Source organism: Agelaius phoeniceus, chromosome 6 (genome assembly GCF_051311805.1).
Source record: "Agelaius phoeniceus isolate bAgePho1 chromosome 6, bAgePho1.hap1, whole genome shotgun sequence".
NCBI lineage: Eukaryota > Metazoa > Chordata > Aves > Passeriformes > Icteridae > Agelaius > Agelaius phoeniceus.
Window position 1 is genome coordinate 30,001 of NC_135270.1, and position 17,500 is coordinate 47,500.

General features: G+C 47.4%; 1 long non-coding RNA gene across 1 annotated transcript in view; it reads right to left on the reverse strand.

The window, feature by feature from the left end:
* Window positions 1-17,163, reverse strand: part of LOC143694190 (uncharacterized) — a 46,991-nt gene extending 29,828 nt beyond the window's left edge. The window contains exon 1 of the long non-coding RNA XR_013182539.1: window positions 17,004-17,163. This is a non-coding gene — a long non-coding RNA (uncharacterized LOC143694190). The remainder of the gene's footprint in view (window positions 1-17,003) is intronic.
* Between the last annotated feature and the right edge of the window lie 337 nt (window positions 17,164-17,500).

Here is a 17,500-nt window from a genome sequence, read left to right on the forward strand (position 1 = left end):
TCTATATTACATCTCTCCCTAGTACTTAAATTTATTTCTCTATTTTTATACCTATTTTTACGTAGTAAGTATATATTTGTTAGGATTTTTGCTTCTGTAACGCTTACATTATTTAAAATAATTCCCCTGCCCCTACCCGGATAAAAGCCAAAAAGAACCCCCTTTAATTTCGACTGCATTTAAATTTGTAAAAAAAATTATTTTTTTTCATCTTTATATCCACATTTATATTTCAAATGTATATTGATGTGTAATGTTTATTTTTACATTTATAATTTCCGATTTTTTATAAGTTTATATTCTATTTTACATCTGTTCCTATTTCTTCTATTTATTGACATCTTTTTATTCATATCTTTCTATATTTAATCTATATTTCTGTGTTAGGATTTTTACTTCTGTAACTCTTCCATTATTTAAAATAAAACCCCTGCCTCTACCCAAATTCAAGCCAAAAAGAACCCCTTTCTTTTCAACTCTATTTCAATCTTTTTTAAAATTGTATCTTTCAGGTTCATATTCACATTGACATTTAAACTGTATATCAATGTCTACTCTTATTTGTATTCTATATTACATCCCTTCCTACTATTTCTATTTCCTTAGGTTTTATATTTATATCTTGATTATCTATCTCAATATTTAGAAACAGGTAAGAGTAATATCTATATTCATATTATTTCAAATAAAAACCCTGCCTCTAACCCAAGAAGAACCCAAAAAACCCCAACCCTTGCTTTTAGACAATATTTAAATAGATTTTACCCCTAGGTTTTCCTATTGATAGTCACATTTCTATTTATAATGTGTATTGCTTACTGGTCCATTTCTCTTTATCAATGTCAATTTATAAATCAATTGATATTCTATATTCCATCTATTCCGAGGACTTCTTTCTATATTTTTATACGTATTTTGATTCATTGATTATCTATTTCTGCCTTCAGATTTTCACTTCTGGAACACTTGTATTATTTCAAATAAAACCCCTGCCTCTACTCAAACAAAAGCCAAAAAATTCCCTTTCTTTCCAACTATATTTACATCTTCTTCTATTTCTATTCCCATTTCTCATTTATATTGCCACATAAGGTCATTTCTATTCTATACTACAACTCTTCATATTACTGACATAGATTTAGATTTCAATTTATATCCATAGTTTCGTCATTTCTCTTTCTAGACTTATGATAGATGTCTATCTTAAGATTCACATTTCTATAATACTTCTATTATTTCAAATAAAAGCCCTGCCTCTAACCAAACAAAAACCAAAGACACCCCTTTATCTAAACCATATTTAAAACTCTAAAAATCATCTCATTTTTCATCATTCTCTTCACATTTACTTTTATAATTTTTATTTATTACATTTGTAGGTATTATACATACTAGAGAGAATACCTTTTAATAGAATAATAGATATATAGTATTTTTATATCCTAGATATTCTTTTACTTCTATTTCTTTATATTCAATATTTAGAGAGATCGGTATACGCATTATATATTTGGAGATCTGGATTTTTATTTTTATATTATTTCTATCTAGAAAAAAAACCCCAGCCTATAACCTAATAAAAAAATCCCAAAGAATCCCCAATTCCTTTTAACTCTATCTAAATATTTTTTTATTTACAACCGATCTTTATATATCTTTGTATACATATATAATAGACTATCATTTCTATAGATTAGCATCTGTTACAATAATATACTATATAGTATAGTTTTATGTGTTTATCTATTTGTTTTCTCTATTTATGTTTACCACTATCATTTTATATTTGTTTTTATATAGATATTTATTTCTACTTTAATTAATCTATATATTAGACCGTATCAATTCATTAACCCAACGCATCAGAACCACACAAATACCGCGCCTTCGGCAGCACCGGTACGCAGCCCACGCTCATCCCATCGCAGCGTATCCAAACCAAACCTATTTCTAGGACTAACAGAACAAAGACCCCACAACATTTAACCCTAAGAAAAACTCAAATCAACCGAACTGTCAAGACATTTGAAATCCCACTATAACTAGCCCAAAAGCTCCGTACATTCTCATCATAAACTTCCTCCTCAACCAATGGCTCAAAACCCCAAAAAACTCAGATACACATGGAAAATGACAGAACTGCTAGTCAAAACAAACACCCGTGAAAAATTCAATCCAACCAACTCACTAAACTCAAAACCCTACAACTGACCCTAAACATTACTAAAAAAAGCCCCCAAAGCTCTACCTTGAGGCTAACTCACAAATAATAACCAATCATCTAGAAAGGTTATCTTCCAAATTTTAAAACAACTCATTAAAAGCATGAAAATAAAAAAAATCGAAACTATTAAAATACTAAAAAATATCACTACCCAAATTGAAAGACATATTGCCTCTAGAAACCCACCGTCTACAAATGCCCCTGTCCCCCAAAAGAAAACCAGAAACAAAACAGCAAAGCAGAAAGAAATCGGAACTTAGGAACGCTAAAACCAGAACGTTCAAGAAGTTCCACCATATCCCTGATCATACACCGACTACAAACAACGTGAAACGATACAAACAATTCTTAAAGACCGCCTTAAAACCACTACATTAAAAACCCTTTCACCAATTCAAAACTGCATTGAACAAAAGCCATCTCATAAATTAACACCCAAAACTCCAGCAGCCCAGCTGGCCCTACCAAATCTCTCTGTTGATACACACAGTAAACAAAACCAAAATCCCAGGAATGCCTATCAGAAGTCTAGGAAAGAAACCTCTTGAAATTAATCCTACCTCAAATACAAACCAACCCGTCCAGAAAGTTAGCTTCACTCAAAAAAACTATTTACACAGAGGTAATAAGACCAAGAAATAAAACAACACACCATATAACGAACCACCAACGAATACAACAGCGAAGGAAAAAAAAAAAAAACCCACGTTTTTTTCTTTTTTTTTATTTCAACTAACTTCCTTTATTAGCTAGAACCAAAGATTTTGCCAGGGCTGTAACAACAACAACAACTTCTTTTTCTTCTTCTCCTTCTGAAATGTCCCTTCTCCTTCCCAAATTCCTTACAACTTCTGAGTTTGAATCCAAGCCAAAAGCAAAATTCGTGCACTTGTGAGTCCGGTGCTCCTGTCAGATTCTCTGTCTCCCTCCACATCTTCTTACACTTTCAGTCTGAACGCTGTCCTGCCCTGATGAGTTTGACAGAAGAATTGGCACATGTTAAGAGAGCATTTCCCTCCCTCCCTCCCCAGAGCTGGTTTCCTTAGCGCATTTCAATCGATCCCAAGCCCGCAATGATGCGCGCTCTGCCGGAAAGGGGAAACACGTGCTAGTGAACAGCAGCTCAGAAACAATTCTTTTCTAATGTTACCTGCTCTACTTGACTGCTCGCTAACACAAGTCTCATTTTACCATTGCAGGGAGAAGGCTGTAGGAAAATGTCTGATGAGCAGCCACAAAAGGCCTCACTCCCTGCTACACAGCCTGCAACAACCTCGGCAGAGCGGAGCAGCCAAATCACCGCGCTCTCCTTGCCGTGGGCAAGGGTAGAAGATGACTGGGGGAGGCACATAAAAAGAAGGGAAACGCTCCTATAAATGCACAGCCATTTGCTTTCAGAAGCCCAGAGTTCAGGATCTTCTCTAGGAAGCCAGACGTGACATGATATTTCTAAGATTTTCTTCTTCATCGAAGGAAATGTCCGTACATACACACTCTTAGAAACGTACCTACGGTTCTGGGGTTTTTTTTCTTCTGAAGCTCCAAGAATGATTTCCCACCTTGATTCATTCAGAAGAAACGGCCCCTGTGACTCAGGTCAGAAGGGCGGCCTGCGTTTTTGATCACGACAGCTTTTGGCTTTACCCTGTGAGCAGGAGCAGCAAGAGCTGAGGCTCAGCAGAGGCTGACCCCGGCCAGCCCCTTCCTCCCTTCCCCGTGTCACAATGACTTCTAGGCAGAAGGATGCAAAGCAGGTTTGTGTCTTTTCTCTTCAGTGCCAATAGGTAAAAGATGTAGGCTTTGAAATAACTAATGACCCTCTCTTGGAACTCTCCCAAGGACAGTTTGAAAGCAAAGACAGAAGATTGCTGCTAAATCCATATGGGATAAGGATGAGAGCAGCAAGGATCCGAGGCCAGCAGCGTTGCCAGGCAGTGTCACGTCCCTGCCACCTTGTGACAAGGCACACAGCTGCAAAGCCCCAAAGCCTGCAAGCCCTGCAGCTGCCGCACGGATGGACCTGGTTCCCTTCCCAGGTGCCCAGAGGGACACCTGAGGGCAGGTGTCGTCCCCCGCCCCCCGAGGGCGCACCCAGAGCCCCAGGCAGGGACGGAGTCACTGGCTGCTCTCTGGGGACGAGACCCTCCCTGCAGGTGACACCGGCTTGTCCTCTCCCTGTGGCACAGGGACCTCCAGGCTCTATGACCAGCCTCATTTTGTCAGCATCCAGGTGCTGTGCTAGAGCCAGAGGGGTCAAGGCTTTCCAGAAGCATAGGATCCTTGTGGTTGGAAAAGCCTTCTAAGGACATCGAGCCCAGCTGCTGCCCCCCCAAATCAGGTCCCTAAACACCACATCTTGACATCCTTGACATGTCTCCAGGCATGGGGACTTTCCCTGGGCTCCTACGCCTCAGCACCCTTTCAGTGAAGAAATTTTCCCTCCAATCCAATCTAAGCCTTCCCTGCTGCAAGTTGAGGCCATTTCCTTTTGCCGTGTCACTTCTTACCTGGGAGACCTCGGTACTTCAACCTTACCTGCTCCTTCCCTAGGCGGTCTCTGGCTTGGCTGGAGGAGAGGAGAAACACTCCCACCACAGGAATGGCAGCTCAGGAGGTCCCACACCAAGGCCAGGGGGAGCAGCCGTCCTCGCCAGAGCTCGCACGTCCCTTCTTCTCAGAGATTGGCTCTGCTTTTCCTCCCGGGCAGATCTCTGCTGAGTGCTTCACAATTGCCTGTTTGGAGGAGGGGGGGGAAAAGAGGTTAGCCAAGTTTTTTATCCAGACTTAGCTGCTGGCTTTGCCTCCTCCTGACTTCCTTCTGCTAAGAAAACAGCTGCCTTTGGACTTCTAGGGGCAACTTGCACGTCATGCCTGAAAAGGAACTACAGAAAAGCGCCTCATTTATAAAGCCTCAGCCAAGAAGACAGATGCAGCTGCAGCTTCGCCATGCCCACTGCCTGCAGAGCCGGCAGGCACCAGGCCAGCTCTGCTCCTCCTTCAAGTTGTTCCCAAAGCTGCTGGAAGAACTGAAGGCTCCTTTGGCCTTCCATTGCTCGGCTTGTCCCGAGAAAGAGCTTTGAGTGTTGTTACCCCTCCAGAAAGGAAGGGCCTTTCTGTCTCACACGCTCGGTGACACAAGGCTACGCAGCCTCTGCTCCAGGTGGGAAGGGCTTCCTTCCTCCTCTGGCACCTGGCTGGCACAGGGCACAGGTTGCTCAGAGGTCCTGGGGCTGCCCCATCGCTGCAAGTGCTCAAGGCCCCTCGGTGCTCTGCGATGAGGCTCTGAGCAAGCTGCTCGATGGAAGCACGTCCCTGCCCACGGCGGCAGCAGCCTTGGAATGAGGTGATCTTTAGAGCCCCTTGCAACCTGAATTCTTCCATGATTCTGTGAACTGAAAAAAGCGGGGAAAGAAATCTGTAAAGGTCACTAAATGCATCCAAGCACATCCCCATGGATCCAATCCTCAGCAGCCCATCCAAGGCAAGGTCAGAGCTCTCTGCCCACCGAGGACACGGCAAGCAGCACGGACCTTTCTCCCACTCTCCAGCACGGAGAAGTGGGAAGCCAGAGGGAGTCCGTCTGTTTACAGACACCGGAGGGCGGCGGGACGGGACGGGGCGGGACGGGGCGGGCGGTCTTACCTTGCAAAGCTGGCGGCACAAAGGGCGGGCAGCGCCGCCGCCCCGCCGGGATTTTCCGGCCCGCCTGGAGAGGCGCGTGCGCGGGCTCGGGGGGGGGTGCAGCCCCGTTCCGATGGCGTTCGCCCGCCCCCGCTCGCTGCCCCCGGCCCGCGGAGCGCTGCGACCGCGCCTCCGCCGCCCGCCGAAAGCGGCCCCGCCGGGCCGCCCCCCCCCCCGGCCATTCTTCTCAGCCATCGTGTCCCTTTTGCACTCCTGAACGTCTTTCACTGCTCCCGGCCATTTACGGAGCCCGCCCCGCCTGCCGCTCGCTCCCGCCCCGCCCGCCGCTCGCTCCCGCCCCTCGCCCTCGCCTCGCTCGGCAGCCGCGTCCTTGCCCCGCCCCCGGCAGCCAGCGGCGAGGGGCAGGGCGCTGGCTCGGGGGGCTGCAGTACCGCGCTCTGGCCACAGGGCGGCAGACTCCCGGGTCCGCGATATCCCCGCCCTTTTGGCCGCCATTTTGAGAAGGTCAAAAAAAAAAATCCCGCGACATTGGCGACGCGCCACTCCCAACATGGCGGCCGAGAGAGGACCCCCCCCCTCGGGCGAGAGAGGCGGTTACTCATATGCCGGTCAGAAACACGCCAAAATACGCCCGCCCGCGGCGCCCCTGACCCCACAGCCCGTGTCGAGTACACCTAAAACGCCACAAAAATTCCGCCGGGACTGCGCCGGCGTCAGTGTTCCGTGCAGGCAGTCCGCATAGACACACCGGGGTCCTCCGGTTGCCCCGCCCTTTTGGCCGCCATTTTCAGAAGGTCAAACAAACTCCCGCGACATTGGTGACACGCCACTCCCAACATGGCGGCCGAGAGAGGACCCCCCCCCCCCCCCCCCGCCCTCGGGCGAGAGAGGCGGTTACTCACATGCCGGTCAGAAACACGCCAAAATACGCCCGCCCGCGGCGCCGCTGACCCCACAGCCCGTGTCGGGTACACCTAAAACGCCACAAAAATTCCGCCGGGACTGCGCCGGCGTCGGTGTTCCGTGCAGGCAGTCCGCATAGACACACCGCGGGCCTCCGGTTGCCCGCCCTTTTGGCCGCCATTTTCAGAAGGTCAAACAAACTCCGCCACGCGCCACGCCCAAGAGGGCTGCCTGGCGGCGGCGGGCTGCAGTACCGCGCTCTGCCCACAAGGCGGCAGCACTGCCGCCCACCCCAGCGGGGGGCGCCGCGCGCCTTGGGCCTGCGGGCGGCCAAGGCGGCAAAAAAGAACAGGGGCCATCCCCCCCAAAAACTCCTCTAAAAATAAATGCCAAAAACCTGCCTCTTACCAAACAAGAACCAAATAAGCCCCCTTTCTTTCATGCCTTCTTGAAATAAATTTGACAGTTCTAGTTTTCCTAATTCTATTCACACGCATATTTAGACCGGACAGTGATGTGTTACGTCGTTTATACAATCTATTATGCCTATTCCTATTATCTGTATTTATTCATACTTTGTGGTTGTAGCAATATCATTATCTATTGACTGTATATTTCTCGACTTCCATTTAGATTTCTATCATACTTTTATTCTTCCAAAAAAAATCCCATCTCTAACCAAACAAATACCAAACAACCCTTCTTTTCAACTCTATTGAAATAGTTTTATATTTAGAGCTTGCATAATTATATTCACTTTTATAGTCACCGTTTAGACTGATGCATTCCATTCATCATTACATAGCACATATCTATTATTCACATCATAGAGATAAATCATTATTTTTATCATGTACCAAATCTACTGCTACAACTTCTTTTTTCTAATAGTTTCAATTTTTATATCCATCTTGATGTATTCATAAGATCTTTTTACAAGTAGATTTCTACCTTTCTATCATTTGTATTTGTAGTTTTTATAATAAAACCCCTGCTTTTGCCAAGTAAAAAACAAAACCATCCTTTCTTTTAAACTACTTTTAATAATGTTGTTGTATTTACAGTTACCATATCTATAATGTTTTACATATTAGATCATAGCGATGGACTAGATTTATAGCTGTTTCCTATAATATACCATCATAAGATCTATACGGTATCACTTGTATTACGTGTTGTATGGATTTATGTCACTTTACATTTACAATCCTTTAATAATTTGATCTATATATCTGCATAGATTCGCAACACATTTCTAGATTTAAAATTTCCTTTGAGCTGTGTTTATATTTAGCATCTCTATTGATATATCTATCAACATACACAATGCTCTTTGAAAAATACAATATCTTATTGGAATATATCATGACTTAAGTTACCTGTTAAATTTTAAATAGAGATCGAATAGATCAAAATAAAAGTTTATTCCCATTTCTGCACATCTACTCGTTTTGTTTAAAGATAGCTATCCTTAGAATTTTACATTTAAAATCCAATTCCTAAATGCAATGACAAAACAAACAGCAGCGAATTCCCACCAATGTCTTCCAAAACCATCAAGATACCTCCACCAGCCAAACAACTGCCAGCGAAAAAAACACACAACACTCTTTTCACTAACAGTTCTCATCACATCAGAAAAATTGAACCAAACGAAAAGAAAACCCTTGAGAAACACACGCAGCAAATCACAAAAACCTCTAAAAAAACCCAAACCAACTCGCTCAACTCCAATCAGTGCCACTGACCCTGAACGTTAGTTTAAAAACTAACCGAAATTCTACATCTACACTAACTCAAAGAATAAGCAATACTCTGTCAAAAGAACTTTAGAAAGCGAACTAATGAACGAAATAGAAAAAAACCAAAAAATCTCAACCACTAAAAAATAAGAAAATAACTACCCAAAAAAAAAAACCTACTTAAAAAGACCCACCATATAAACACCCACGTTCCCAAAAATAAAACTGATCAATAACCACCAAATACGTCAAAGGACAACAAGAAACGAAAAGAAACAAAAGAAAAAAAGAAAAAAAAAATACATTTGTAAAACAAAAGTCCCCCAAACCAAAGCAACTTTAATTTGCATCAAAAAAATTATTCCCAACTGAAGAATAAACGCATAGAGCCTCATTCGATCAAAATAAAAATACCACCCAGAAATAAACACAAAGCCGAAAGAGAAACGTAACCATTCACAAGATCTCCCAAATGATCCGTAACAATAAAACGTACACTACAATCAAACAAACCAAAGAAATAAAAGCCCTGGAAGACGAGAAACACAAACGCAATTAGAGAGATTTTAAAAACCCCGCTGCTATTAACGACACGACGCCACCTCGAACCCACCGAAACAAACGCTACACGCCCACGCTAATAAAAGCCACCGCGACAGAATTAAAATCCGAGCCGCTGCTTCACCCAACGACCCGTAAAAACCATTGCACGCCTTTAAAAACAGAATAGCCCGGCAAAAAAAATATCCGACTACAGAACTCGATTCAAACCAAACATTTATCGTCACCACCCGAAGAACCGAGAACCGTACCGGTCAGGAAGAACGCCATAGCCCTTAGCGCACATCCGCTGCGACCAGAACAAACCCGTGCGATCCATCCCTACAAAGCCACCTCCGAACCACGACACCCAAGAACTTGCGGCAGCCCAACCCCGCGCTGCCGGCCCCGGACGGAGCGCGGCTCCCGGCGGCAAAGCGGCTCCTCCGGCGGCTGCTCCGGCGCGCAGGGGCGGCGCCGCCCCGGAGACCCCCCCGCCCCCGCCCGCTCCCCCTGCCCGGGGGGCCCCGGCGGCGCCCGAGCCCCGCGCCCGGAGCGGACAGAGCGGCCGGCACCGGCCGGGCCGGCGCAGCAGCGCCCGCGCCGCCTCTGCCGCCCTTGGCCGGCCCGGCGCCAGCTGCCCTCGGCTCCGCACGGCGGCTCGCACCGGCAAAGCGGCTCCGCCGCTGCCGCGCCAAATTCCCCCGTGCGCCTCGGCACCCGCCCGGCCCGGGCCGGCAGCGCTCCCGAGCGGCAACGCTCCGGCCCGGGCCGCGGCCACAAGAAGCGCCCTCAAATGCAGCGGCACAGCCCGACTGCAGCCCTGCAAACGCCGCCAGAGCTGCGGCTTCCCGCAACTCAACCCCGAAACTGACGCCGCGGGCGGCGCTCACCTCGCTTCAACAAGGGCAAAGAAATGGCTTCTCCCCTTCAAATTCATCCCCTAGGAGCGCAGAAAAGAAGGGGCTTTCCTCCAATGAAATCCTGCAAGCCATGTGCAAAGGGGGATTTTGACCTCCATTCAAACCCTTGCAAAGGAGGGACACCAGCGCTGTCCCCTCCATTTAAACCTTAGGATGATGAAAATGGGCTGGCTACCTTCAAATCAAAGCCATCCGATGACAACAATACTTTGCCCATTCCCGTTCAAATGGAACGCAGGGATTCCCTGTCACCCCTGGGATACCCCTAACAGCCGGGAAAAGGCAGCTTTTCCTTCAACCGACATCCTTGGAACCGCAAGCGAAAGCGGATCCCCCCCCAGTTCAAACACAGACAATATTAGGAGAGTAGCTGCTTGCCTCTCCTTCATTTCTTTTGTCTTCACAAGCTCCCTTTTTGTTCCTGGGGAAGCGGGGAGGGGGGACTGCCAAGATCCAATTGAAAAGGGAAAGGACCAAAGTCCCCGCTCCAAATCCACACGCGCTCACCCGTTCGGCTGCTGCTTCCCGGCACAAAGATTCGTCCCTCGGCACCTCCTTGAAGCGATGCTCCGCGGATCCAAGCGCGTATCCAGGTGTTCGCCCAGACGCTGCCAGAAGCTCTCGCAGTCCTTCCATGAGACAGCCCCGGGAGCCCCCCCATGAACCCCTCTACGCAGCAGCTCCATGCAAAAGGCAGCTGAGGCGAAGCCTCCCCCTAAAACAGCCTCGCCCCCCCGGCAGGAGCCGGCCCCTCATCATCCTCACAGCTCACACCTGGGGCTGCTCCGAGCCCCCCATCATCCTCACAGCTCACACCTGGCGCTGATGCCACTCTCCAACAGCGCCTCTCCCCGTCCAGCACACAGCCCGCTTCTCACAGACACAGAGCCAACAGAAATCTGCTCCGGGTGCTGGCTGTTCTTAGTCCGTCTGCTTCCACAATTCAGACACGGACGTGCGCTGATGGCACTGAGGGAAAGCTTTCCAGTGCACAAAACTGTCACTCTGGTAGCACGCTTTGAGACGCCTTCAGAAAAAGCAGAATCAGCGCCGCCTCCTAAGAGCCCTGCTGAGGAACCCCGCCCTCCTTGGGACACCCAATGCAGCAGAGCTCGAAAAACGAGGGCAAAAGTCAAGCTTGGAGTGGAAAAGGACAATATAAATACAGCAGCCTTTCAAGAAAGCCTTCACATAGTAATAGTGGGAGCCGGTCACATTTCTTCTTTCCTTGCTCTCTGGAATGACATCAATACGAAGTAAAAAACCCACACGAAACACAAGGCAGAGCTGGGATTTGACACGTCTTCCTTTTGGCTCTCGGGATGACAAGCGCCTCTTCCGGGACTGCGACACGCTTTGGGCGCTGGCAGAGAACGGAGGCAAAAGGTGCCAGAGAGCCCTTTCTATCGCCTTCAGCCCCTGCAGCTGTTCTGAGGGTTCCAGGGCACAGCTCGCTCCGTTCCTAGATCAAAACCTCACGGCAATATCTTCAGAACTACTACGCATCTCCAGTCGGAACCTTCTACATTCCTGTAAACAAATGAGTGCATAGAGAGGGTTTCTCCCCAGCTGAGTTTAGAGACCAATTCCTATTCTTTAGCAATACCTAGAAAACCGAATGCCTTGCCAGGTTTTAGCATCCTACACCCACTCACCCCTCCCTGTGCATTTGGTGGCAGCTTTGGGTCCCTCTGGGGGACGGCACCCAGCGTGACCCCCGCCCCTCGCCCGCCCCCCACCTGCTCCTGCACCGCCGTGGGGCTCCCTCTCCTGGGCACCTTGGGCTGCCCCCAACGGCATCAGAGCCCCGAGTCTTCACCCCGCCTTTCCCTGACCCCCAAAGAAGGCTCCGAACGAATCCGACTGCCCCGGACAGCAGCGCAGCGCTTCCCCCAAGCCCTTCCCACACGTGCATGGCCCCAGCAAGGGATTCTGCTGCAACAAGAAAGGGGGGGCAGCCCCCAGAAGGCTTGAGGTTCCTGCCCAGCCTCGCTGTCACGGGCCAGGGGCAGCGAGAGAGGGAGCGGCACAGACGGCGGCGACGGCCCGGCACGGAGCGGGGGCCGCTCTCAGCGCGATGCCGGCAAAGCCGCAGCTCCGGCGCTGTCAGCCGCGCTGCTTGAGCGGCACGGGGGGATCCGCCGAGAGCCTCCGGCCCCGCGCGGGGACTCCCGCAAGGGCCCAGGGGCGCCGGGCTCCGGCCCTCGGGGCTTTATTCTCCGGCAGCCCGAGCCCCGCGGCTGCGGGGCAAAGAAGGAAAGGGGGCACGGGAAGAGAGGAGCGAGAGCAGGGCACGACAAAGGGCGGCGAGGGAGCTCGGGCTGTGCAGGAAAGCGGCACGGGAAGGGAAAGCCCGGGACGAGGGTACACGGAGGCTGGGCACAGGAAGGAGACAGGGGGAACAGAAGGGAGTAGCGGGCTAGGGACAGGACAGGAAGGAGCCGGCTTTGCGGGGGGAGAGGGAATGGGGGAAAGGGAGCGAGAGAAGGCGAAGACGGGGAGAAGGAAGGAGGGCTAGAGAGAGGGACAGGCGGGGAAGCCGCCCAGAGCCCCGGCTGCACCCCGAGCCCGGCCCGGCGCCTCGCCCTGCCCGGGATGCTGCGGCGCTCGGCGGAGCTCGGCTCGCTCCGGAGACGCTCGGCTCCAGTCGGCTCTTGGCGCCTCAACTCGGCTCTTGGCGCCTGCATTCGCCTCTTCGGCCGAGCTCGCCTCGCTTCGGCCCAACTCCCAGCCGCTCTGTGCCTTCGGCGCGCCTCGGCTCCGCTCGCCTCGCCTCGGCTCCCCGACGGCGGGCGGGCAAGCGCCGCCGCCTCCCGTTCAGCTCGCCCGGCTCGGGGCTCTCCCGCTGCCGCGTCCCGCGGGCGGCCCGGCCACGGCGCGGACACGACCGGGAGCGCGGGCTCGGGCAGGAGCTCATTAGGCTGGGAGCGCACTGGCGCTAAGCAGCGCGCACGAGAGCAGCAGGCTCGCTTCGCCTGAGCTCGGCTCGCTTCGCTTCAGGCAGCCTCGGAAGCCTCGCCTCGGTTCGCTCGAGGCCGTCAGGGTCGGCCGCTCTCGCCTTGCTTCGGCCGAGCTCGTGCGATTCCCCCGAAGGCGGCGGCGTTCGGTTGTGGTTTTAGAAATATCCTCCTCTATCGATTGGATCTCTCTACAGTTAGATTTATATTTCTAGAATACTTCTATTAATCCAAACAAAAACCCCATCTCTAACCCCATCTCAAATAAATACAAGAAAACACCTTCTTTTAAACGGTATCGAAATATTTTTATACTTTGTATAGTTATACTCACATTTATATTTATCGTTTCTTTTGATGCAATCTATTAATAATTATCTATAATATCTATAAAATTCTAGACATGTATTTAAAGTATTATCTATATTATGTATCGTATCTACTGCTGCAACTGATTTTTTCTTCTAGTTTTAAACTTTATCTGTATGTATTTATGATATCTTTCTAGACTTAGATTTCTACCTTCATATTCTTTGTATTTATCATTTTTATCATCAAAACCCTGCCTATTGACAAGTAAAAAAAACGCTTTCTTTAACGATCTAAAAAATATTTTTATATTTATAATTTTCCTATTTCTATTTATAATTTGCTCTCTAGTACGTGATAACATACCTGCTCCTGCACCGCAGTGGGGCTCCCTCTCCTGGGCACCTCGGGGTGCCCCCAGTGGCATCAGAGCCCCGAGTCTTTACCCCCCCCCTTTTCCTCTAGTTAGAAACTACACTGGAACTTTTTTCTGGAAACAAAGACATGACCTAAATCCTCTCCCCATGTCCTAGAGAGATAGATGTTCAGTTCTTAGTTGAATGGGCAGCAGTTTCTTCAATAGAATGATAAACAATATGGAAACGTTTTAGCTACAAGCAAATAGGCAAATCGGAACAAGGTCCTGGTGGCCAGCCACTGCAGTTCTTTTGAAGCAATTTTTTAAACAATCAAATACTGATACCACAAAAAATAAAGCAAAAAGCTGACTACCGGCTAAGAAAGAAGGAAAAATTAACTTTTGACGACAACAACAACATTCCAAGGACACAGGCTTTTTTCCAATCTCAGACCTTATTACTACTACCTCTCTTGGGAATTCTCATCGTGGATCCCAAAAGAAATAAATCCCTCAGCGTGTCCTAAAGCACCAAGGAGCTACCTACAAGTGAAGGTGGCTACTTTCAGTGCAGACACAGCTGATGACACAGCAGTAGCACAGTTCTGTGCTGCACAGGGATAGTACTGTCTCCTCTTCTCCAGCAGCTGACTCTCTCCTGCCATGGCTTCTGTAAATGCATCAGAGCATGACCTTAACCACAAACAGGCAAGAAAACACCATCCGAAGTCTTTCATTAAGCAGTACAAGAAGGGTTCCAAGCAGAGACCAACAGAATTTCAAGGAAGCAGTATGCAATTAAACCACCTCAGACTCATTCAAGTATCCGGCAAAATGGAACCATTCAGAAATGACAAAGAAAACCCCCCCAAGTATTTATACAGGAGTCCTTAATGTCAGAAAGGGGATGACAGGTTATGTTCAGATAAGATGAATGTTTATTTGGATCTATAAATAAACTTCTCTCGTGGTCCTTTGCCAAAAAATAGAACCTACAAGTGAACACCTACACCTGCCTAAAGAGACCTAACGAGCCCCTGGCAGCCACCGGCATCAAAGCGCAGTGGATGTTTCTAATCCAGGGGAAGGAGAACAATATCACCTTTTGTTCTCTCCAGTTTGTTTCCTCTGCAGTCCTAGCTGCTTCTTATGATTTTTACAGTCTCTGTATCTTCTCGGGCAGCGCTGAGTCTGACGACCGGGATACGAGAGTCCTTCCCTGCCCTACGGAGAGAACCAGGAAAAAAAGTTAAAAAAAGAACAGGGCAGTTTGAAGTTAATACCTCCGACGAGAAGCAGCACCCGACAAACAGAGCAACGGTGAACAAAGCGTGACACCTCCCTGGGGACAGAAGACTTACAAACTCTCCGGGATTTACAATTCCAGTAACCAAGCCCTTCAGCACAGCAGCCAAGTGTCCCATTAGGTGGTGCTGCACCAAAGCACGATCCGAGAGGTTCCAAAGAGTGAAATGCACGTTATTGTCCAAAGACGTAAAATCTTGCAAAATAACAAAACTACAATAGATCTAAACTACAGGGCAAGAGTACCAGTGTTAGCTTGAGGAGCTGGAACCATCCAGGTGAGCAACTGCTAACTGGATCCTCAACAGAGTTTGAGGAACCCTTCAGGATACAGAAGGGTTTTCCCCAGAAATTGCACAGGCCGAGTTTTGATAGAAGTACACTTGCCAGATGCTCAGAAACGTCACCCATCCTCCTCCGGGTGTCCTGAGAGAGCTGCGAATGGCTCTCACCTGGTTTGAGCTGGTTCTGTAAGGGCTCAGGCTGAATTTCACCAGATGCAACCAAACTGGGCAACACCCAGTGGGACAGAAGGAACCCAAAGCTTGTTTTACCCAAAGCTTGGGTAAGCAGAGCTCCAGCAAATACCGAGGAAACGGACAGAACGGGGTAACAAATAATAAACATACCTTTTTTTTTTTTTTTTTTTTTTTTTTTTCAGATGAGCAAAACAATTAAGGAGAAGGTGAAAACCTCACCATGACTGAACATTTCATCACCTGTAAGCTGACCATCCTTAGCATAGAGGACTCCAAATTTAAAATTCACCGATCCCTGGAAAATAAAACCAAATATTATTTGGTGAACAGTCAAACAGAAGACATAAAAATTTGGTTCCTCTAATCTTTGCCTACATCCTACACGTTAGAACATACATTTTATACCATCTCCTACTACACAATAATTTACCTTTAAACTTTGATAGTATAGCATAAAATCATTAACTGAGATGGGTGATCAATTATGATTAAGTTGGTGCTTCAAGTTATTTTTGCTGTCAGGTTCCAAAAAACATGACTTCTTTTTACTGTAACGAGCAATTGATTTAGAAGTCATCAAAAGCCCATCCAAATACAAAGCCGTATTCACCGGACGGGTCTGTGAGCAAGAAGTAGTTAGGCTTGTACTCACCTCTTGCCCTTCAAGAACCAATAAATCCTGTCAACAAAAACAGCATCTTTAGCCCCCTCCTATTAAAGATTCTACAAGGATGATGCTTTTATTGGTGTTTAGAAGTTTGGATTTGAAATGGCCAGCTCAATGGATAAAGAGACAGTTTAAGTAGTATTAGATTCTTATTATTATTATTATTATTAGCTACTGGAAGAAACAAACCAGTAGGATCTATACTTAATTACTTCTATTTCCAGGAAATCATAAAGAAAAAGAACCAAACCAAAAAAAGTCACTTCCTACCTTTTGTATCTCAGGATGAAAAATGTCTCTTGGGCTCTTCTCCAGTTTCTCCAGACTCCTGGCACTGAAATGCAAATGAACGAGTGCTTTATCGGAGGGCAAGTGCACATTCCAACCCCGAACCCCCAACCGATGGCAGTTACAGCGCTTACAAAATGAATCCTTCCCAGAGCCTCTGGGAAATGGAACGGTTTGTGCAACTGCCATTTCTTCCCCAAAATACTAACTCCCAACACTTCCTAAACTGAGTTTGCATTTTAAAAACAGAAATTAGGGAGACTCAGGGTGGAGATCAGGTTGAAATTGATTTCCTTCTAAAGCACAGGGGCTCTGTTCCATCACCCTTCACTTTGGCTCCACACGGAATCACAGGGAGCATTTTAGGAGGGCTCAAGAACCAATTCTATTTCTCTCTTTTTTCTAGTGCTCTCTCTTCCTAAATAATTCAAGGCAAGTCAAATGAAAAAGGACAAGTTCAGCAGCAAATTCACACTTTTCCCCTTTGTCTGCTCAAGAACAGGCTTTAAAACCACTTCTTGCTGCCTTCAACGGTTAAGACTTGCAAAACGGTTTCGCAAGTTTGATAGGTTTATCATAAAAACCACAGAACGCAAGCTCTGAATGACAGGAAAAGGTACACAGGCAAATATCTCAGCTGATGGTGGCTTATTTGCAAACACAGACCTTAACGGAGATTGCACGGAGAATGTTTCAGTGGGACTCGAAGGGAAAAATATTTTCTGAGTACCCTGTAAACAAGAAAAGCTAGGATATATTACAGGACATACCCACGTGTTCTGCATATTCAAATAGGATTATCAATAAAAACATTTAAGAAGGAAGAAAACCAAGGTAATTTTACTCAGCTATATTTACTGCCGATTTAGAGGGAAAAAAAAAAAAAAAGTGAACCAGAAACGCCTACAGTAGAACTTTAAACCAATTGCTTGGATAAAAGCATCTCATGGAACATGAAGTAGAAAAAAAGCGAAACCAGTATCAGACCTGCCTATTTTCTTACCATTGCACAAGAAAATCCGACAAGCGGTAGAAAGTCACTGCCTAAAACCGATCCTAGGATGTAACCGAGAACAATGGAGGCATTTGCTAATCTAAACGGAAACCTTTTCCGGACCCTAGTGTCAAATCACACGTTTTGTCTCTCAGCAGCTCGAGGCTGG